The sequence below is a fragment of the Eufriesea mexicana genome, unplaced genomic scaffold, assembly GCF_001483705.2.
Source record: "Eufriesea mexicana isolate 0111107269 unplaced genomic scaffold, ASM148370v2 scaffold1808, whole genome shotgun sequence".
NCBI lineage: Eukaryota > Metazoa > Arthropoda > Insecta > Hymenoptera > Apidae > Eufriesea > Eufriesea mexicana.
This window is the reverse complement of record NW_016909925.1, coordinates 441,942-459,651: the sequence shown is the minus strand read 5'-3', so window position 1 is coordinate 459,651 and position 17,710 is coordinate 441,942. Positions and strand designations below refer to the sequence as shown.

Sequence of the window (17,710 nt, the reverse complement as noted above, 5' to 3'; positions counted from 1 at the left end):
GCTAGTTACGATGAGACAGGTTACGTCCGGTTATGTTGGTTTTGGCTAAGTCTGGTTACGGTAGGTATAGCTTTTGTGCCGTACAATGCTATTCGGTGACTTCTGCCCTCTACTGTTCGCTAGTATGTCCTGCTTGGCTTGGGTGTGGGGGGGGGGGGGGGGGGGGGGGGGGGGGGGGGTGAAATGAATTGTTCGAATCGATCGACCGATACAACACGAGCTACTCCATTGTACCCTGCTCACCGTATCAGTCGTCGAAAACGAGACGCATAGGTACATACGAAGAAAAACCGGCCGTGAACTCGAATAATCCGCCATCGCCAGAGACGCGATCGAGATCGAGAGCGAGAAACGACACGAGAAATGTCATCGATTCATTCTCTCGACTCCTGCAAATGCGTTCCATTCTTATCGGTAGAAAACGAAGAGAACGGTAGAGATGAAGACGCGAGATACCCCCGATGGGGTTGGCACGTTGGCCGATGGCGAGGGGAGACGAAAGGGGGCGAGGCAGGGCTAAATTATTGATGAAAAACAGGAATTCGTAGCGAAGCAATGGGGAACGTCCGATCAGAAGTTTTCGCGTGAAATTTGCATTGCGGATTTAACATGCCCGTTACCTGGCAGCAGCCGTTCATCTCTACTTTGCGCCTGCATTATGTATGACGCACACAGCAAGCTCCTCGAGCTGTAGCCCTGTTACGGATTCGAAAGTGTCGCAGACTACTCGACACACATTCCCCTATCTAACCTTCTCCGTTCTTATCTCGCGTGCTACCTTTTAACGTAGTATCAGCCAACATTCTTGCGTCCTCGTGGTTAATGATAAAAGCTAGAGTTCCCCTTGGGGGAGAATACCACGCTGGGCGTCACCGGGACATCGGGTTTTCCAATAAGCTCGTGGGAACCCGGCCATGGAACCAGCGATCCTAATACGTGGGTGCCGCTTCGTGGGATTTCGAATGGGAGAAAATTACGAAGAAAGTTACCGCGAATGCGCATTTCTGTCCACGAAGCTGAAATCCCGAAGATACACGTGATAAAGGCCTCGTGAAGGCCTTAAAGGAAGTCTTTGATAGAAATATGATTTCATTTCGAGACGATGTTCGGACCCCCCCGTTTAATATTTTACCTTGGAACTTTAATTGCACCCCCGGGACTGATAACTCGTTTCGTCGAATAAGACGTGCTTCGTGCCAACCGGGACACGCGTCGACGACGCAACTTCGACGCCTAAAATCTCGATAAATCCGCCAGGATCCTTCGTTGACGCGTGGATGGGCGCAAACGTTGATCACGATCGAAGCGTGTACGCGCAATTATCCCGTGACAAACGCGTCTAAGCATCGTTATTACGTACCATCGGGACACGTTTACGCATGATCTACGAGACTTTAATTATGCCCCCGGGGAGCCGGAAAGGAATAGACGCGATAGACGAAAGCGTTCGCGTGAGCGGCTGTCTGACACGTCGCCTCGTGATTCGAATAGAACGGAATAATTACGTGGTACGCCGGAACGGATCGCATAGTTGCTCGTTTTCGAGTAACTCGCGAACTTGGCACGTGAAAATCGCTGCCCGATCGCCTCCGCGCTGTACGATGCGCAATAACGATCGTGATTGAATTACCCGCGCGATAAGTATAGTTTCCCGCCGATACTCCGTGAAAATGAAACGGAGCAACGATAAAATACCTGCTCCTGTTCCCCGCTGCATACACCTATACGTGCGTACACGTGCGCGCACACATCGCCGAGGGATATTCCGTGCTCCGTAGGTTCCCTCTGCAAACTTCTGCTCATTCGATAGTAATGGGTCGTCGCAGTGAATGCAAAGGGAATCGCGTTGCTTCGATTGTCGCGTGTTCCAGCTAGGCGAGCTGAAGTGCAATTTAATATAGGATACCCGGGACAAGATTTATCTCTCCTCGGTGCACGTAGTCCACCGCGCATCCTTTGTGCATCCGAGTTCACGAATTTCCCGTAATTTCCACCACCACCTCGATTATCCTCGAGTGACACTTGGGCTTGGAATGGCAATCGAATGGCAATCGAACAGCCGAAGCATCAGCGGTGGTTCCAAGTTTTCCTTTTCACCGTTTAAGTACCCTCAAGTTCTCCGTGTCGTTGTATCCAGGTAAACGAATTTATCGGAGCGCGTCCACCTCCGATCAACGATATTCCCGAAATTGCAACGGAGCGCAGGAACGGTAACTTTCCGAGGCTCGTTCAAGTTGCCCTTTCACGGTATATTTCGTCGTTCGACCTGCCCGCCGGCAGAGGAAGAGGGCCGAGCATGCAGCTTTTACGAAACGCATAAACATTTCACCTGAACCGCCTACTCGAGAGCCAGACTCCGCAATATCGCAAATATTCTGGCGCCATCGAGTTCCCAGCCGGTGTCTAAATAAATAGCCGATCGACGGGGACTTAGTTATGCATGCGACTCGGTCAAAGCGAGCACGATGCCAGTGTTCGGCCGGCTGAATACTCGGGAACGACGACCGGTCGGCTGAACAAGTGGCTCTGCCTTTTCGATGGCCGACAAGAGCTATGATTTGTTTCTCGCGAGAGGACACGCGGAGACGGTCCGTCGGAGGAGAAGGTCCAAGACGAGTGGTAAAAAGAGGAGAATTATTTCAGCGACGTCGAGTGTTTAAGGGTGGCAGACTGTGCAGGTTCTTAGGCTCTCGACGAGTTCCGATTATAGTCGACGTCGAGATGTAATTACTCAAGGTTGCCCCTTCCAGCTCGCAGTGACATTCCCTCGAGCAACTGGCGGGAAGACAAAAAGCCATCGAAGTAGAGACGACGAGGAGAGGAAACGGGAAGAGAGAAACGGTACCCGCAGGAATATCGAAGATAGCGCCTGGGTTAATATTTACCGCGGTCTACCGAGCAGTTGGTGTGCCGTAAGCGAGTCCGGAGTACACCACCGGTCTAAATAGCGGTTAAAGGCGCCGATAAGCTTAGGTTGACACGCACCACGCGGACGACCCTCCGAATTCCGCGTTATCAGCCCCCGAGTCCGGGGTCGTTCGGTTCCAACTGCACCATCGTCTTCGGTCGTTCGCTCGATCTAGACTAGAAACTTTCGTCTCTCGGATTTCACCGAACGGTAGTCATGGTAGTCGGGCCTTGCACGACGATACGCTCTCCGTAATAACCCGGGACTAACGCGTTAGCACAGGTGCTGGTTTGCTACGACTGGTAGGGTAAATGTCGGGGTAAACGCGCTAAAGGCACATTAGCACTCTGGCAATAAAAGGCTGGTACGGTTACATCGTGCCCTCCTATGAGCCCGTATACATCGGGAAGATTTATCGAATCGAGTCTTCGATCGTTTTTCAAGCGCCGTTTCAACGAGGATCATTAGGATCGCGACGCGGAAGAACGGCCCGGTTCTCGCGCGTCGCGTTGCCCTCGTTCGCCATTTTTTCCCCATTTCACGGCGGATATTTCGCGAACAGACCGAGCGAACGTCTCGGCGGGGTGCTAGGTGTGTTCGTTCTAAATTTGCATCCCCATTCGTTGCACTGGAGCGTGCATCGCGCGACGTAGGCTGCAACTCGCAGGCCTCGTGTGAACGACCCCGGGCCTCATACGAAATGTAAATATTTACTCGCGAGAGCAGCTGTCAGTGAAGGGGAGTATTCGCTTTTTCAGGTAATGGCCCCGATACCACGGAGGCGCCTTCCCTGTCGCGGCCACGATACGTTATCCTGCCACTGGCAGATATTTTTCTGGCTCCACCCGGACGAGTTCCGTATCGATGCTTCGGAAATGACACACGCGACCGAACCTAACCAAGCGTTTAACGCGCGATCGGGTCGGGGAGACTAACGGGAGCTGAAATTAAAATATCCTCGTCGAAAAATACCGACGACGAACGGGAAATCGAAGTCTCGCCGACGGTCGATTCTCTGTCAGTCTTTTCGTAAAAATTACTAAACTACTTCACATCCACTCGGGATAATTTTGGAGCGAATGATAATCGAGTTACGAAATAAATCGCGAGATTTAGACTCGTGCGATCATTTCCGTGATTAACGTTACATCGATTTTCCCATATCTAATCTTGTCTCGTTTTCTCATCCTCAGGTCATTCGATCGATCATGGGAGGTTCAGCATGGAGAAGAAAGACACTCGAACGACCCAGGATCGAATCTCCTGTTACTTATCATCCCGCCAAGAGTACTCGGGGGACTGGAGAGACTGGAGCAGCGATAGCGGGCGAAGAAGAAGCGGACCAGTGGTCCCAATAGGGTGAAACGTGATTTTTCTACGGCCGGTGCCCCTACCACGGGCGATCAGCACTCGCAGAAGATACACTTGGCGCGGCCGGCCGGTCCGCCAGGCGACGGAGTAGTTTTCTGGCGCTGGCTGGCGGAGCAGCTGTTTCCAGACTGGAGCGGCGGCGGCCTGGCTGGAAGTTCAGTCTCGTTGCGACCGTCGGCGAGGTCGTGTCGTAGCCTGCCGTTTTTGCGGCCGCGCTTTGCCTTCCCGCCACGTGCGCTTCTTCCTCTCGTCTCCCCGACGCTCTCTCCTCTCGGCGTCCACAGACACGTCTCGAAACCGGCTTCTCTGGTCGCCACTCTCCATCCACGGCGGACCACGCGACGCGCACGTCGCCCAGGGAACGCAGAGACGCTTCTCCGAAGGAAGAGAGGGACCGAGGAGGATTCTGCTTCATCGAGACTCCAGTGAGTACCTTGCAAAATATTCTTCTCGCGCGAGGGACGGGGTCGTCGGTGACTCGCGTGGGGTCGAGTCCGGTGAAATTTGGAGAACTCGCGAGGACGATGCTGGGATATTCACGACCCGCGAGTTCGTTACTCCCGATGGAACGTGGTGATCGATGATCGATGGTGCAGCGATTCACCGAGAGTTTACTCGTCGAGTCATTATCGATGACTTTCGTCGAGTCGGGTAGCAACACACGCAGAGAGATTCGCGATTTATTCTACTTGGATTTCGGAAACGAAAGCGATCCGGCGGAGATCAAATAAACCGGCCATCGTAGTTAGCACTGGTACGCGAAATAATCCGCGGCGTTACGTAAACCGACTCGAGTTTTCGCGGTTCGTTGTCAGTCGGAGAGTTTCGAAAGCGTGGCGCGCTTTGTCTGGCCGGTGCAGTTTCCGGCCGACGAATTCGCGGTTCTGCCGCCGGAAACGGAGGCCCTTTGCGGTAGGACCGTGCGGCGGAGGCCTGTTTTCGTCCCGATCCGCTGGTCAATTCGAGGAATGGCAAAAAAACGGCAAATGCATGTGTCCCCGGGGGCCGATATGCAGTCTGGGACGAATATAAGTCAGCCGCCGGGTCTCGAGACGGCCGACTTTCGAATATCTTGCGGGACGCGCGTTTTATTTCGCGCCGGCCCGAGGAATTCCACGCGTTTCGGAATAATTTTATGGCCAAACTCCGGTCTGTTCCTGGGGAATCCTTCGAATGGTCCGAAGGCGTTGGGTTATGCGAGGATTCGGGAACGACACCGGTGGCGTGGGGCAGAAATCGTGGGGCACAGCGACGCGGAGGGCCCGTGGAAATCGAGTTCGTTTTTCCACCGGTGATCGCGTTAAGGGGGATATTTCGAATTTGCGGTTTGATCGAGGGGTGCGCGTCATTGCGTATACGTGTCGCGTTAAACGAAATTACGAGGGATTAATGTACACGAGGTTGTGCGTATTCGGAATGGTTAAAAGCTATCGGCCATCGAAACCCAGTCCGCCTGTGCGTGAAAAATCTTCCACTCCACCCACTCGTCAGACGAGTACGTACAACGACGTTACCGTCTCGCTGTATAGAAACAGGATCGCTTTGAATCAGCGATGTTAAATGGAAGTCGGTGGAAAGACTAGTAGCTTAGAAAATATATTCGAGAAGTGTCTAAATGCGAAGGTTCCGAGAAAGAAACTCGGAGCACCTGAACGTTTGCCTCATCGACGCTACGAAATCCGGTCGATGGAGTCGATACCTTCGGAGTAGCCGACGAATTTACGTCGACCATTTTCATCGCGCGCACCGATCAACCTTTATCGCCGATTTCTCGCCGATCATCGGCTCTCGATCGGCGATCGATTAACGATCGATCGACAGCGGGCGTTGCGAAAGCGGCAGTAAACCTCGCAGATCGATCGCGTAGGAATCGGTGCGACGTGGACCGATCTACAAACGCGGACACCTGCGTTCGTCGCAATGGCTGCACGATTAAACGAGTCATTGTACGCAGGTTCGTAAAAGGAGCGGCCGCGTGGATCGCTCTTCTTTTCTCCTCCGTTCCATCGCAGTTTGCGAACGCTGCGGTAACCCGAGCCATCGGCCGGTGTAATTGTTTCACCTCTGACACGTGTTTTACGCTAAATTACCCCGTGATACAGCATCCTCTGCGCGACTTTTCGTCAAAGCTACTTTCCGAGTACTCTAATTAGTATCCCGTTCCCACACTCGCGCCGAATTAGTATTCCGCGCGGAACGGATTCATCTGCGAGGGAACGTCTCAAAGGGGTATCCTTGAGACCCGATTCAAAGGAGTTCCGCGGAAATCCGTAAGCCCGGGTTGCTTCTCAATGGCGAACGAAGGCGAGCTTTCCATCGAGAGATTAAAACGGTCAAATGGCCCATCGACCGGTTGAACACTGTTTTTAATTTTCCGAAAGCGACCGCCATTCGTCGTATCCACGAATTCGGAATTTTGTTGGGGGGCAGGTGTTGTGGTGCCGATCGCCGATTTCCTGGGGTCGAATCGGATCGAAGTAGAAACGGGCTCGTTTCGCGCCGGACGCGAAGTTTCATCGCATGACGAATGATAATTAAAACAGCGGTAATTTCAAAAATTCATCGGCGAACACGCGGACGCGATACGATGCGACACGTTTAAGGTGTATATTCGCAACGAGACGAGGCTGGACGTTCGCTACCGATTCTTCGACGGACGTCGGGTAACCGGGGATTTTCAGGTAGGGAAGCAGTTTCTCGATACGCAAAATCCTCGAGTACCGTTCTGGGCTATTACCCCCGAAATAGTTGGCGAACCGGCGATGCTAGTTTCGGCGGAGTTATGCCGCAGGAAGTGATTAAGCGTTGTATTTCTATTCGGAATGCCGGTTGATTAATTGCCGGTTGCAGTAGCGCTGAAAATAGTTAAGTGCCGCGTTTCTGTTCGAAACGATTGATTAATTGCCGGTTGCGCCGGTGTGTCGGAACGTTCGGAAAGAAGATCGGGAATAATTCCGAAACGTCGGAGTTGGAAGACGCGTCCGTGGCAAGGATAACAGGCCTGCACCGGGGGGAAATTTCGTGGCGGCGTTCTCCTTTCGCCGAGCCTCGCCCTCTGCGCCGCCATTTCTCTTTATTTTCATTTCTTATTTTCTTTTCCATGCTCCTTTCTTCTCTTTCCATCCGCCATTCTAACGTAATAAATTATTCCGCGAACGCGACGCACTTTACCCTGCGAGACTGTTCGCGATCGACCAGTTGAATGTTTATTTCGACGCGTCGCTAAAAAGAGAACGCGCGTGGGCGACTGCTCTTTTTTTTAGCATTTTTGTTTACTATCCAGCGAGCATGTCGAAGGAACAAGATGGCGAGGAGTCGCGGGATTTATGCGCGGGAAGGGAAGGGAGGAGATATCGATATCGGTGGATATCGAATTAATCTAATTACGTATCGGGGGGAATCGAAAGGTGTCGTTTGGAAAGCGAAACGGGGAGAAAAAGATCGGTTCCGACGATCGGTGAAATTTTCCCAGTAGTCGAGCGTTGGTTTAGTGTTCGAAACGAGCGCGTAACGCGGAAGCGGGAATTATCGGGGAAAAGGAGCAACCACTTGGCCGCTTCGTTCATTACCCGCAGCTTTTTTCCGCTTACGTAAACGTAATAACGCGGAATATTTAGCTCGCGTTTAATTGCCTGACGTTCGATTAATCGCGCGGAGAAATCAATCCTGAAACGTCGCGTGATCGATTTTCTTCGAACTCTACGAAAAATCGTTGGAAAATAACGGGAAAATTGTGAGAAAATTGTCGGAGAATCGTGGAAAAATAACGGGAAAATTGTGAGAAAATTGTCGGAGAATCGTGGAAAAATGGTGGAGAAGGGCAAGTAGTATGTACGCGTTTTAGAGAACTCGTTACTCGAACGGCTTTCCGCGAACTCATCGGGGACGTTGGGAATCGGTCGAACGGGAGTGGTAGCGTTGCCAAACAGAAGTTGATACTAGCCAAAAGTTATCGGATGGCGAAAAACTTATCGCCGAATTTCGTGGACGTAGCCAGTGCGGGTTGCTGCTGCTGCCTTCGATAATATTGATCTTGTCTGGCTGGCGATAAAAGTTTCGCGATTTCTTCTGCTCCGAGACCACGGATTCCGATGCCAGAAATACAGGTTCGCTGTTTGCCTCGAATCGAACTTTAAACCCTGTGCATGATTTTCCCTTCGCTGATCCCCGGCAACGAAGAAACCATCCGATCGTGCGTGGCAACTCGACTCCACGATCGTTGGCGTATGCCGTATCCCAACGATTTTCGCGCTAAGATGGATCATCGAACGAAAGGTCTCTCCTCGACCCGTGGTTATTCGAATAACGATATCCACTCGAGATGGAAAAGAAATCCGATAGGTAGAAAGCTGCCGACGTATAATATACTTTCGTTGCCAATTATCCATTAATCCCGACGACGATAACTTTTCTCGAAACAGCGAACAGGATTACCTTCGCGGAAATCTACAAACTGGTCGCGATAAATTATCAACGACGCTCCTCCGTGAACCTCGGGTTCGCGGATACACCGAATATCGTAAATTTAATCGGGGGAACACGGTGAATCGGATCCCCTTAATCCAACGTATCCCGTGCCGGGTCTCGCGTTTCGATGCACCGTGGAAGGCTAGCTAAACGTTTCATCGTTTCTAAATTGGATTTACGCGGACTTCCTATTAATACGGCACGCCGTGACGCGGCTAGTGGCCGGTAAGGTTAAACGCCATTTATTCGCGGAACGATTGTTAACCATTCAGATATCGTACGCATGTTCGGTGTTTATCGGCGAATAAGTTCCTCGAGGTATATTAACGACAGGGCACGGGCGAGTTTATACCCTCGTTTCAGATAGAACGATCGCTACTTCTACGACGATAGTCGGTAGGCAACCAGCAGGTATCGAATAACACGCGTAGAAGTTAATAGCCTGTGTACCGCGTACACGTGTACGCGTGTACGCGTGTACGCGCGTACAGTACGCGGTCGATCGTAGATTAGTTATAGGGGTTTTTATGTCAACGCGTGGTAGCAACGAGCAACGGTAATTTCGCGTATCAGCTGCCATCGTGTCAATTCTTCTACCGATATTCATCGAACCGGGAAACTCGCGATTTTTCCGCATCTCTGTTCGACGAGGTTGAAAATTCGCGCGTCTTCGAAGCACGGATTCGTCGGAGGTGTTCGTTACCGGTGAATTTATCGCGCAAGGTAATCCCCTGGACAGAGGGAAGGTTTCCTAACGCGAAATAGACTCTCTTAAGCTTCTCTAAACTTCACCCTCACGACGCACTAAGTGGCCGTAAAAATAGGCACTTGTACGTACGTGCAAACGCACTCAGCCATGCTAAAGCACGCACTCTCGAGCCCCGACTTTTCATACGTTGCAGTCCACGTTTTGCCCTCTCGAGTAAGGAAAAGGAAAAAAGAAGACAAGCCGTCACGCCGCGGATGGACCTCGGCTCGGAGCGTAACGACTCGGAGGGACCACGTTTCGCCATTTTCGTTCTGGCAACTTGTCAATTGCGCGCAGGTCGAAAAGTCCGCGGATCCGCGAGACGCGCGGAAAATAGCGTGGAGAACGTGGTCCAAAAATTCGCTCGACGATCGAAAAACTCCCGATGGCCAGTCCGCGCGGCGCCGTTTTGCCCTCTTTATCGATCCTCGTCCACTTTCGTATCCTCCTTCGTATTTCCACTCTTTCGAAATTAAACTGAACGCGTACGATTCCGCTGTACGTTCGTTTATGCCGCGCGCCATTTTGTTTATCGCGATGCACGTCGTAAAGCACGCTTATCGTTAACGACGCTCATCGACGAGGACCGATCGGAAATGGCCCGAGATGTAACCTGAACGGCAACGCGTTTAATTCCAGTCATTTGCTCGGAATAAAAAAGGTAAAGAAGGTGCTATTTTTAAGCTCGAGGCTAATCGGCGAGAGCCGGTGGATGTTTCGTTGGCAGACGGGATCAAGCGTCGACGTGGTCGTCGTCTCGCTCGATCCTCGGGCGCTATAACTCTGTACGTCCAGTTCTTATCGATTCTATTACACGGCCAGATATTTCGAGCGGCGCGATATTGCGCGATCGATATCGATAAACCGACTGCTCCCGGCTCATTATTGAGTCGATGGATCTATTTATAGGCGGCCAGGTATCTTGATCTTTGGCCAAGTCGTCGTCGGATAAACCGATCGTCAGCCTCGTGTTTGCTCATCTTCTGCCACTGCGCTTTAGCGGGCCGAGAGGGTCCTTCGGGCTGATTGCATCGTATCGCCCCGGGATCGTTATATCGTCGTAACGAGCCGCGCCAATGGCGGACGTCTTTATCGTCTCGACCGATTGAAAAGCCGGATGGCAAACACTCGGATATTCGTCGCACCTTCTCGATATTGTTTCGTTATCTAGGAAATCGTTTATTCCTGGCGCCATTTCAGCAAGAGTGCCGCTTCGACGACGATGGAAAATAAATCTGCGCTACGACGAATAACGAGTCTACGGTATTTTTAGAGATCGGATGTCTCGATACCGAATTTTCCACGAAAAAATTCTAGACCACGATTCCTTTTCTTCGCGCCCTTCCTTTTTCTCTCTCACCCTCGTCTAGATAGACAGCTCGTCGATCGGCATCGGGGTAACTCTCGCAGGCGAATGTCGAAACGATCGGCTCGTTACGCCCATCTTCCGAGAAGGCACTCGGATCGCTTTCGTACGAGGAACCGCGGGTTCCGCGAAAAATCGAGGAATCGTTACCGGGCGAAGATTAAAACCTCAAGAACCGCGGACATCCCCCTTTAATCCGGTCGTCGTGCTTCAATTCGAAATTCGATATTTTATGCAGATTTGCGGCCAGCCAGCGGCTGGTTAAAACCGTATTACGGCACCGTAGGTGTTAGATTCCATTTGATGGTTCCCATGCTCGTAACTCAGCCCTGGACCGCCCATGGTGACCCATTGTGGCTGCCGTCAGGCCAATATCCATTCGGTCCGTCTTTCGCTCGCGCGTTTCTTTGGTCGTTAGCATCGCACGCGGCGTTTCGCGTAAATGGAATTATCAGGCTTCGCAGCCGGACTGCCACCATCCGATTTCGCGTGTCACGACCTCCGCGCGCGTACGGATTTAGAGCCTGCCGTTTGGCGAACCGGGAGGAAGAGGAACGGAGCGCAGCGACGAGATAAATCACCGGTGGCGAAGAATAGCAAAGGGATCGTGAAACAAGACGTCAAACGATCGTTCGATAGAAATCGAAAGCTCGAGGGATTTTAAATGGCCGGCAATTAGAATGTTCGGCATGGACCGTCCGACGAACTCATCGATCACCGGCGGAGCGCGTCCGATAATTCACGGTTATCAAATCGGCAAGAACGCGTGTCGCCAGTTCGCAGCGATTAATCACGCGAGCCAGTCGCCTAACGTATTCCCGCCGCGTAGCCGCGATTCATCTTCCTGGTTGTCGGCTTTCCGCGCGCGCATTCCTCGCACGAATTACCTCCGCGTCTTCGACCGGCGACCAAGGTCGCGTTCGCCTCCCCACGAGCAGCTTCTCCCTTCGTAATTACGCGCGTAATTTCGCCGAGAACCACGCCGCGGCCGTCTGCTACGGGGCGTGCACAGCCGACGACGGGTTTTCCAGCCGAAAAATTCATCTCGCCCGGCCGATTCGGCCGGAAAAGAGACGAAGCGGCGACGACGGTCGTTAGGCCTCGCGCCTCATCGTCGCGGCGCAGCCATTTCGGAGTAAGAATCTTAAGTACCTGCAGTCGGGGCCCGACCACTCGACCAACGTCGCTTCGTTTTGGCACCCAGAACCAACGACCGCGCACCCCCTTGGCTTTTTGTGCCCACCACGAAGGTCTTCGAGTGGCAACGCGACCATCTCGCCCGTCTAAATGGCTTTCACCGGGCTGCCAAGGGGGCTGCTTTTCGTCTGGGAACGCCAACACCCTCTGCCTGTATTAACGTTCGCCTAATACCGTCCATCTGCCTCGTTTTACCGCGGGCGCAACGCTTCGGCGACGTTTCGTTATCTGTCCTGGTGTGTACGGCGCGGTGCAAGCGGTACCCGGACGAGAGGACTAGGCAACCAACGAATCGGCTCTCCCTTCCGATGGATTTTATTTTTCTCCGAGCTATTGTAGACTTCTGCTCCCTCCCCACCAAGTCCACCGGGCTCGTTTTCGCACCTGCTCCTCGACTCGCCCCAAACCCGGTGCAAACTCGTGCCAATCGCTCGGCAGCCGCGTCGGAAAGCGCGCGTTTCTCGCTAGAGCTCTCCTTCGCAGTCTTGCTACGAACGAGGATTTATCGCGAACGAGGTGGATCATGGAACGCGGAGAAGATTCCACCGCTTGCAACGCGTCAGCCAGCGCTCACGCGTGTGTTCGTGACGCTCGGACCGAGAGGATCGCGTAGAATAGAGCGACTCGACTGGTGCCAGGCTCGTCGGGTTTTCCAGGTAACGAAATTTCTCGTGGAACGTTCACGCAGGAATTCGATAGACCTGGTCGCGAACAAAAGGCAGATTTCTTCCCGGGTTTGTCAAACGTCGCGTCCATCCACTGGCATGGCCGACCTATTCAGGTAGCATACGAAACGTCCACGAACGGGAAATCAGCGAGGACTGGCTACCGTGAGAAAAATAGCCCTTCGAAAAAGGTTGGCGGAACGAACGACACCGTTAGCCGCAATTAAATCGTAAGTTAGCCCCGATTGTTTATCGTTGGGGCGACTCTAAGCGACGACAACGAAGCGGAATCGTGCCATTTCTGTTCGCCCGGAGCTTCGTTCGCGCGTTTGCACCGCCAGGTCCGAGAATTATGGTCCATTGTCCATTGGAGCTGCTCGTAACGAATCCCTTTCCCTGCCCGGACCGCTTTTCTTCCCACCTTTCATGCATCTTTCGCTGTCCCGTGTTGACACTTGTTTATTTGTCACGGGTATTACACGTGGACAGTAATGGATACGCGAAGCCTGAACACGGTGTCCGTTCAACGCGGAATAATAATAGGACCGGCAAACGAATCGAGCCTCGCCGCATGCTGTGACTAATTCCTAACCGACCTTGTAATTCATTTTTTCCCGACCGTTCCCCGACAATTCGCCGTCCCGCTATTTTACGCCTCGCTCTTCCATTATACCAGACGAGCACGGTGATTAGATATCGCGTCAGAATCCGCGTGTCGAGGATTCGTCGGGCGTGGACCGTGTGTCCAAAGTGGGCATCTATGGACGGAGCAGAAGATCTCGTATCAAGGCCACTCCCTTCGTCTATGAATCACTGCCACTTTTATGGCGTTGCCACGTGCAGCGACTATTACGAGTACTCGGTCATAAATATGGATACTCTGTACTCCTATTGCCATCGGCCCGGCCGTTTATTTAACTAGACGCGACTTTAAGTATCCGCGATATCTGATAAGAGGAATAGGTCTCGTCGCGTCGCGAGAAATTAATCAAGTATTCGCGAATCGGCTCCAAGATCGAGATCTCTATTCCGCGATGATCATCGTTCAAACGTGGGCAGGGTTTCTCGCTAAACGGTCGTCCTGGGGGACGGACACCGGTTAGGGAAACGCGTGTTCGCCAGACGCGGTGTCGGAAGCATATGCAGGCCACTTTTCAACCGAGCTTTCACGTCCTCCCACGGGCTGCCTTTTTCCTCGAATTTTCCTCATCGGAGCGTGGAATTGAGACGAATCGCGGCGGAGATTAAATAGAAAAGCAGAGCATGCGCCGGAGCGCATAGAGTCGCGTGGGCTGGGTTCGTTTCGAGGAGATTTATAAGTTAATCGAGCGTAATGGGCCTGTGGAAGATGTAATGGGCCTGGGGAAGGGCCGTGGCCCGACGCGTCGAGTTGCATCTGTTCGATGCCGCGGTCGCATATTTCTTCTTCGAGCGGAGGGCCAGCCGTTGCTGCTAGACGCAGATGCATTAGATATACCCAAGTGTGGGTGAGTCACTGGTCTTGGTCTACCCTCGGCTAGATCGAGATTGCTTTACTGTCCCGTCGCGATAATATCTTCGACGCTATCTCTCGCTCTCTCCAGCCCCCTCCTGCGGCCCGGGTAATCTTCCCCTAATACGACCATTCGGCGCGGAGAAGATAAAGAAACGCGGTGGAAAAACCTACCCGAAGCCTGGTGACGATCACCCAGGGTAATTAAGATCCGGAGAACGAGTGGGGGATGACGGAGAGTCAAAGAGGCTGTTACACTTCGAGTGCTTCTCCGAGAGGGGTTCTATATCATCTCGAAAGCCGTTACAAAGCGAGACACGGTGAAACGAAACGGAAAGCTCTGCCGCTTTCTCTGTACGATTTTCCGTGGTATACGGGGGGACACGGAAGATCAGTGAACGGGGTTCGAGCCACGACCTAGTCTCGCATACCGCTGTCTCGACGTATCGGAGTAATTAATATTCCGGCGAGTTAATAACGCATTCGCTAGAGCGAGCAACGACTGCTGATGGGGGCACGATTATCATTCTCGCGTGTCGCGCGCTTATCTCCGCACTGCTCGCGGGCTTAACCTCTCGTTCAGACGTCGCTTAAAATCGCCGTCCGGACACGGCACGCTCGGCCGGCTGATCGGTATTCACCGGCGCTAAAAAGGTTAGCAGTGAGAATCGCATAATTTAAGCGGTAATCGCGTGCACCGTATCAGGCCAGGTGTGTCGCGTTCGCTGGGTCGGCTAGCACGAAACGCGTGCCGCGCGAGAGTCGACCCCCGATGGAAGTCGTTTCCAGGGGCACACACCGGTGAATCCGTACCCCGCCGATCGTCTCGCTGCGCGTCTCTCGCGATCGTTTCTTCGATTTTCCATCCCTTCCAAACGCGCATCGTATCCAGGAGCAAGTGGAACGACGACTGCTTCTCGTCAGGTGATGCGGGTCGAATGGAAGAAACGAAGGAACGAAGAGCTCGCGATTCCACGGCGAACGCGAGCACGTCGACGAGGAATACGCCGAGGTATGCCGCAGATATAAAACGCTTTACGATCGATGCCGTCTCGATGCTCGTCGGAGGCAGCTTTTTCGCGGAAGTGCATTAGCCGAAGATAAATATACGCTTAACTCATTTAAGTCCGAGCTGAATGTTAATACCGCGGGCAGGGACGATACGGGAACACTGTCGCCGGGCAATCGTCCAATTCTCGTGCCATGCAGCCACAGCCGCACGACGACCGTGAAGCTTAAAAGTGTTAAGGCTAATGGTCGCTACACTATAAACGTTTCAACGGAGCCTAGCTGTTCGGTCATTAACTTCTGCTCCGTCCGAGAGAACATCGATGTTCCTTCGCCGGTGTATTATCGTTGTCATCGTACGACAAATTGTCCGCTCCCCGCCCGATTTCTGGTCAGAACGTATGCTCGCGTTATCCCGCGTCCCTCGAGCCCTGTAAACTCCAGATCTCCGATCCGCTCCGTTCGTTTCGTGAATTTTCCGATCGATTTATCCCCAACGGATCGGGGGATCGCGGATATTCGTTATTCGGGAGATCGAACACGCGATGGGACGATTCGTAGAACCAGCTCTGCCAAGATCGTCCGTCCAAACTGCATTCCATTTCCTTCCGGCACTAATTCTGCCACGTCCTAATGGAGCTTTTAAATAATCGCGCGAACACTGCCTTTATCGTCGTTTGTTGACGCGAAGGGGAGGCCGGAACAGCCCCCAGTCACGCGTTCGCCAACTTTATTTAACAGCTGTTATCTGGCACCCATCGGGGAACAGATAATTCGATTTAAACTCTCCAATGGGGCAGAAAAAGAAAAGGAAAAAAGAAAAATAAGGAAAATATATGCAACGGCACGTAAGGTCTTCGCGATGGAGCACTCGTCGCGGATGTTAGCGTCGATTCTCGGGTTGAAAATAGCGCGTGGTCCGTGTTGCGTCCGAAAGGAGTATAAATATCCGCAGACTTTTCCCGGTGAATCTGGAAACTGTCTTATCTCGGCGTGGTCAGCGTGTAAACTCGGGGTCGCGGAAGCGTGGCGCTGCGAGGTGGTGCGCTGCGATAACGGGGACGAGGGGGACGATAATTTCGACGAGTATGTCGGGATCCGCGACGTGCGCCATGGCGGATTAAGCGGCGTACGTTGCCGCGCCTGTATCTGCGACGCGATACCGCGAATAAATAGCGACGATAAGGGAGCTTGGAGTATGCCGGCGATAAGTCGAGTAGTAAACGCCGATTAATCGGAGAATGCTCGGCTTTGTGAACCGGGTACAATTAAGATCCATTGTCGGGAACGAAAGAAGCCGCGATACACATGGCACCTCGATCAATGAGCTAATTGTGTAACATCCATCGGGGATGGAAGGAAAAAAAGAGCGGCGCTCCGCGTCGATTGAACTTGAAAGAAAGCGCCGAGCGACCGAGCTTTTGTCGCTCTTTGCTGCACGGGATTCTCGTAGATTCGCTTATAAAAAGTGGCTATCGATGGCGTCGAATCGTTGTAATAATAGACAACTCGCGTATAGGTACGACAGTGTACCTGTGATACGTAAAAACGTACAGCGAAGACGTCGGTTGGCCATGATTGGCAGCGAAATTAATCGGTCAGACAGTTTAGCTTGGATTATCGCCTATAGTTGGAAACGCGTAGGAAAAGCGGATTCGGAGGAAGATGATGTACAGCGAAGACGTCGGTTGGCCATGATTGGCAGCGAAATTAATCGGTCAGACAGTTTAGCTTCGATTATCGCCTATAGTTGGAAACGCGTAGGAAAAGCGGCCGGAAGATGGCCGCGAATTCCGAAACTGTGGAATACGTAACGAGAAACTGCGTGGCCTGTATAATTTTACATCGAAACGCGATATGTTCGCCTAAGCTTGGCCGGCTGATCGAGCTGACACAGAGAAGTATCGTTTTTCGTCGAAGAAAAAACTTGTATCTTCGATGAATTTCGGCGATCAACTTCGTTTCGACCACGCGACAGAAACTAGTATAATTTTCCGGGAAAATTCGAGGACCGATTTTCCAACTTGGACCATTCTCACCGTCTCATCCGCAAGGGTGACACGTCTCGACGAGCGATTAATAATGCATTCTACCTGTCCGACTACTAAAACCCCCGATATTTATTCGAAGGGTGCAATCCCGATTCCTTTATTGCACATCGGACGACCCCTGTTGCAAAATGAAATTCCCATGCCCGGGCGAAAATGCCTAATAAAAGCTCGGTTCCCTCCTAAATCGATCGTCGGTTGAGCAAACACGCGTACGTGGCTGCAACATCGAAATGATCCGCGATAAACATCGAAATTACGCACAGGCTGTTTGTCAAGAATTAACATAATTACCGGCAACAAAGGAGGAGCCGGAGGTGCGGCTTTAAAAGCTCGGCTCCCTGGCCGTTTTCCTCGGAGCAACCGCCTCGTGGCTAATTTTCCCCTCCGGGGTGGCGGCATTGTGCCCGGGACGAGCTGGTCGGGGTTGCCGGGAAAAT

At 52.4% G+C, this 17,710-nt stretch overlaps 1 protein-coding gene across 2 annotated transcripts in view; it reads left to right on the top strand.

Annotated features, from left to right (window-relative positions):
- Positions 1–4,391: 4,391 nt before the first annotated feature.
- The window catches only part of Sulf1 (Extracellular sulfatase Sulf1), a 72,268-nt gene continuing 58,949 nt past the window's right edge, over positions 4,392–17,710 (top strand). For both annotated transcript variants that reach the window (XM_017902382.1, XM_017902379.1), the window contains exon 1: positions 4,392–4,704. The gene's annotated coding sequence lies outside the window, so the exon portion shown is untranslated. The remainder of the gene's footprint in view (positions 4,705–17,710) is intronic.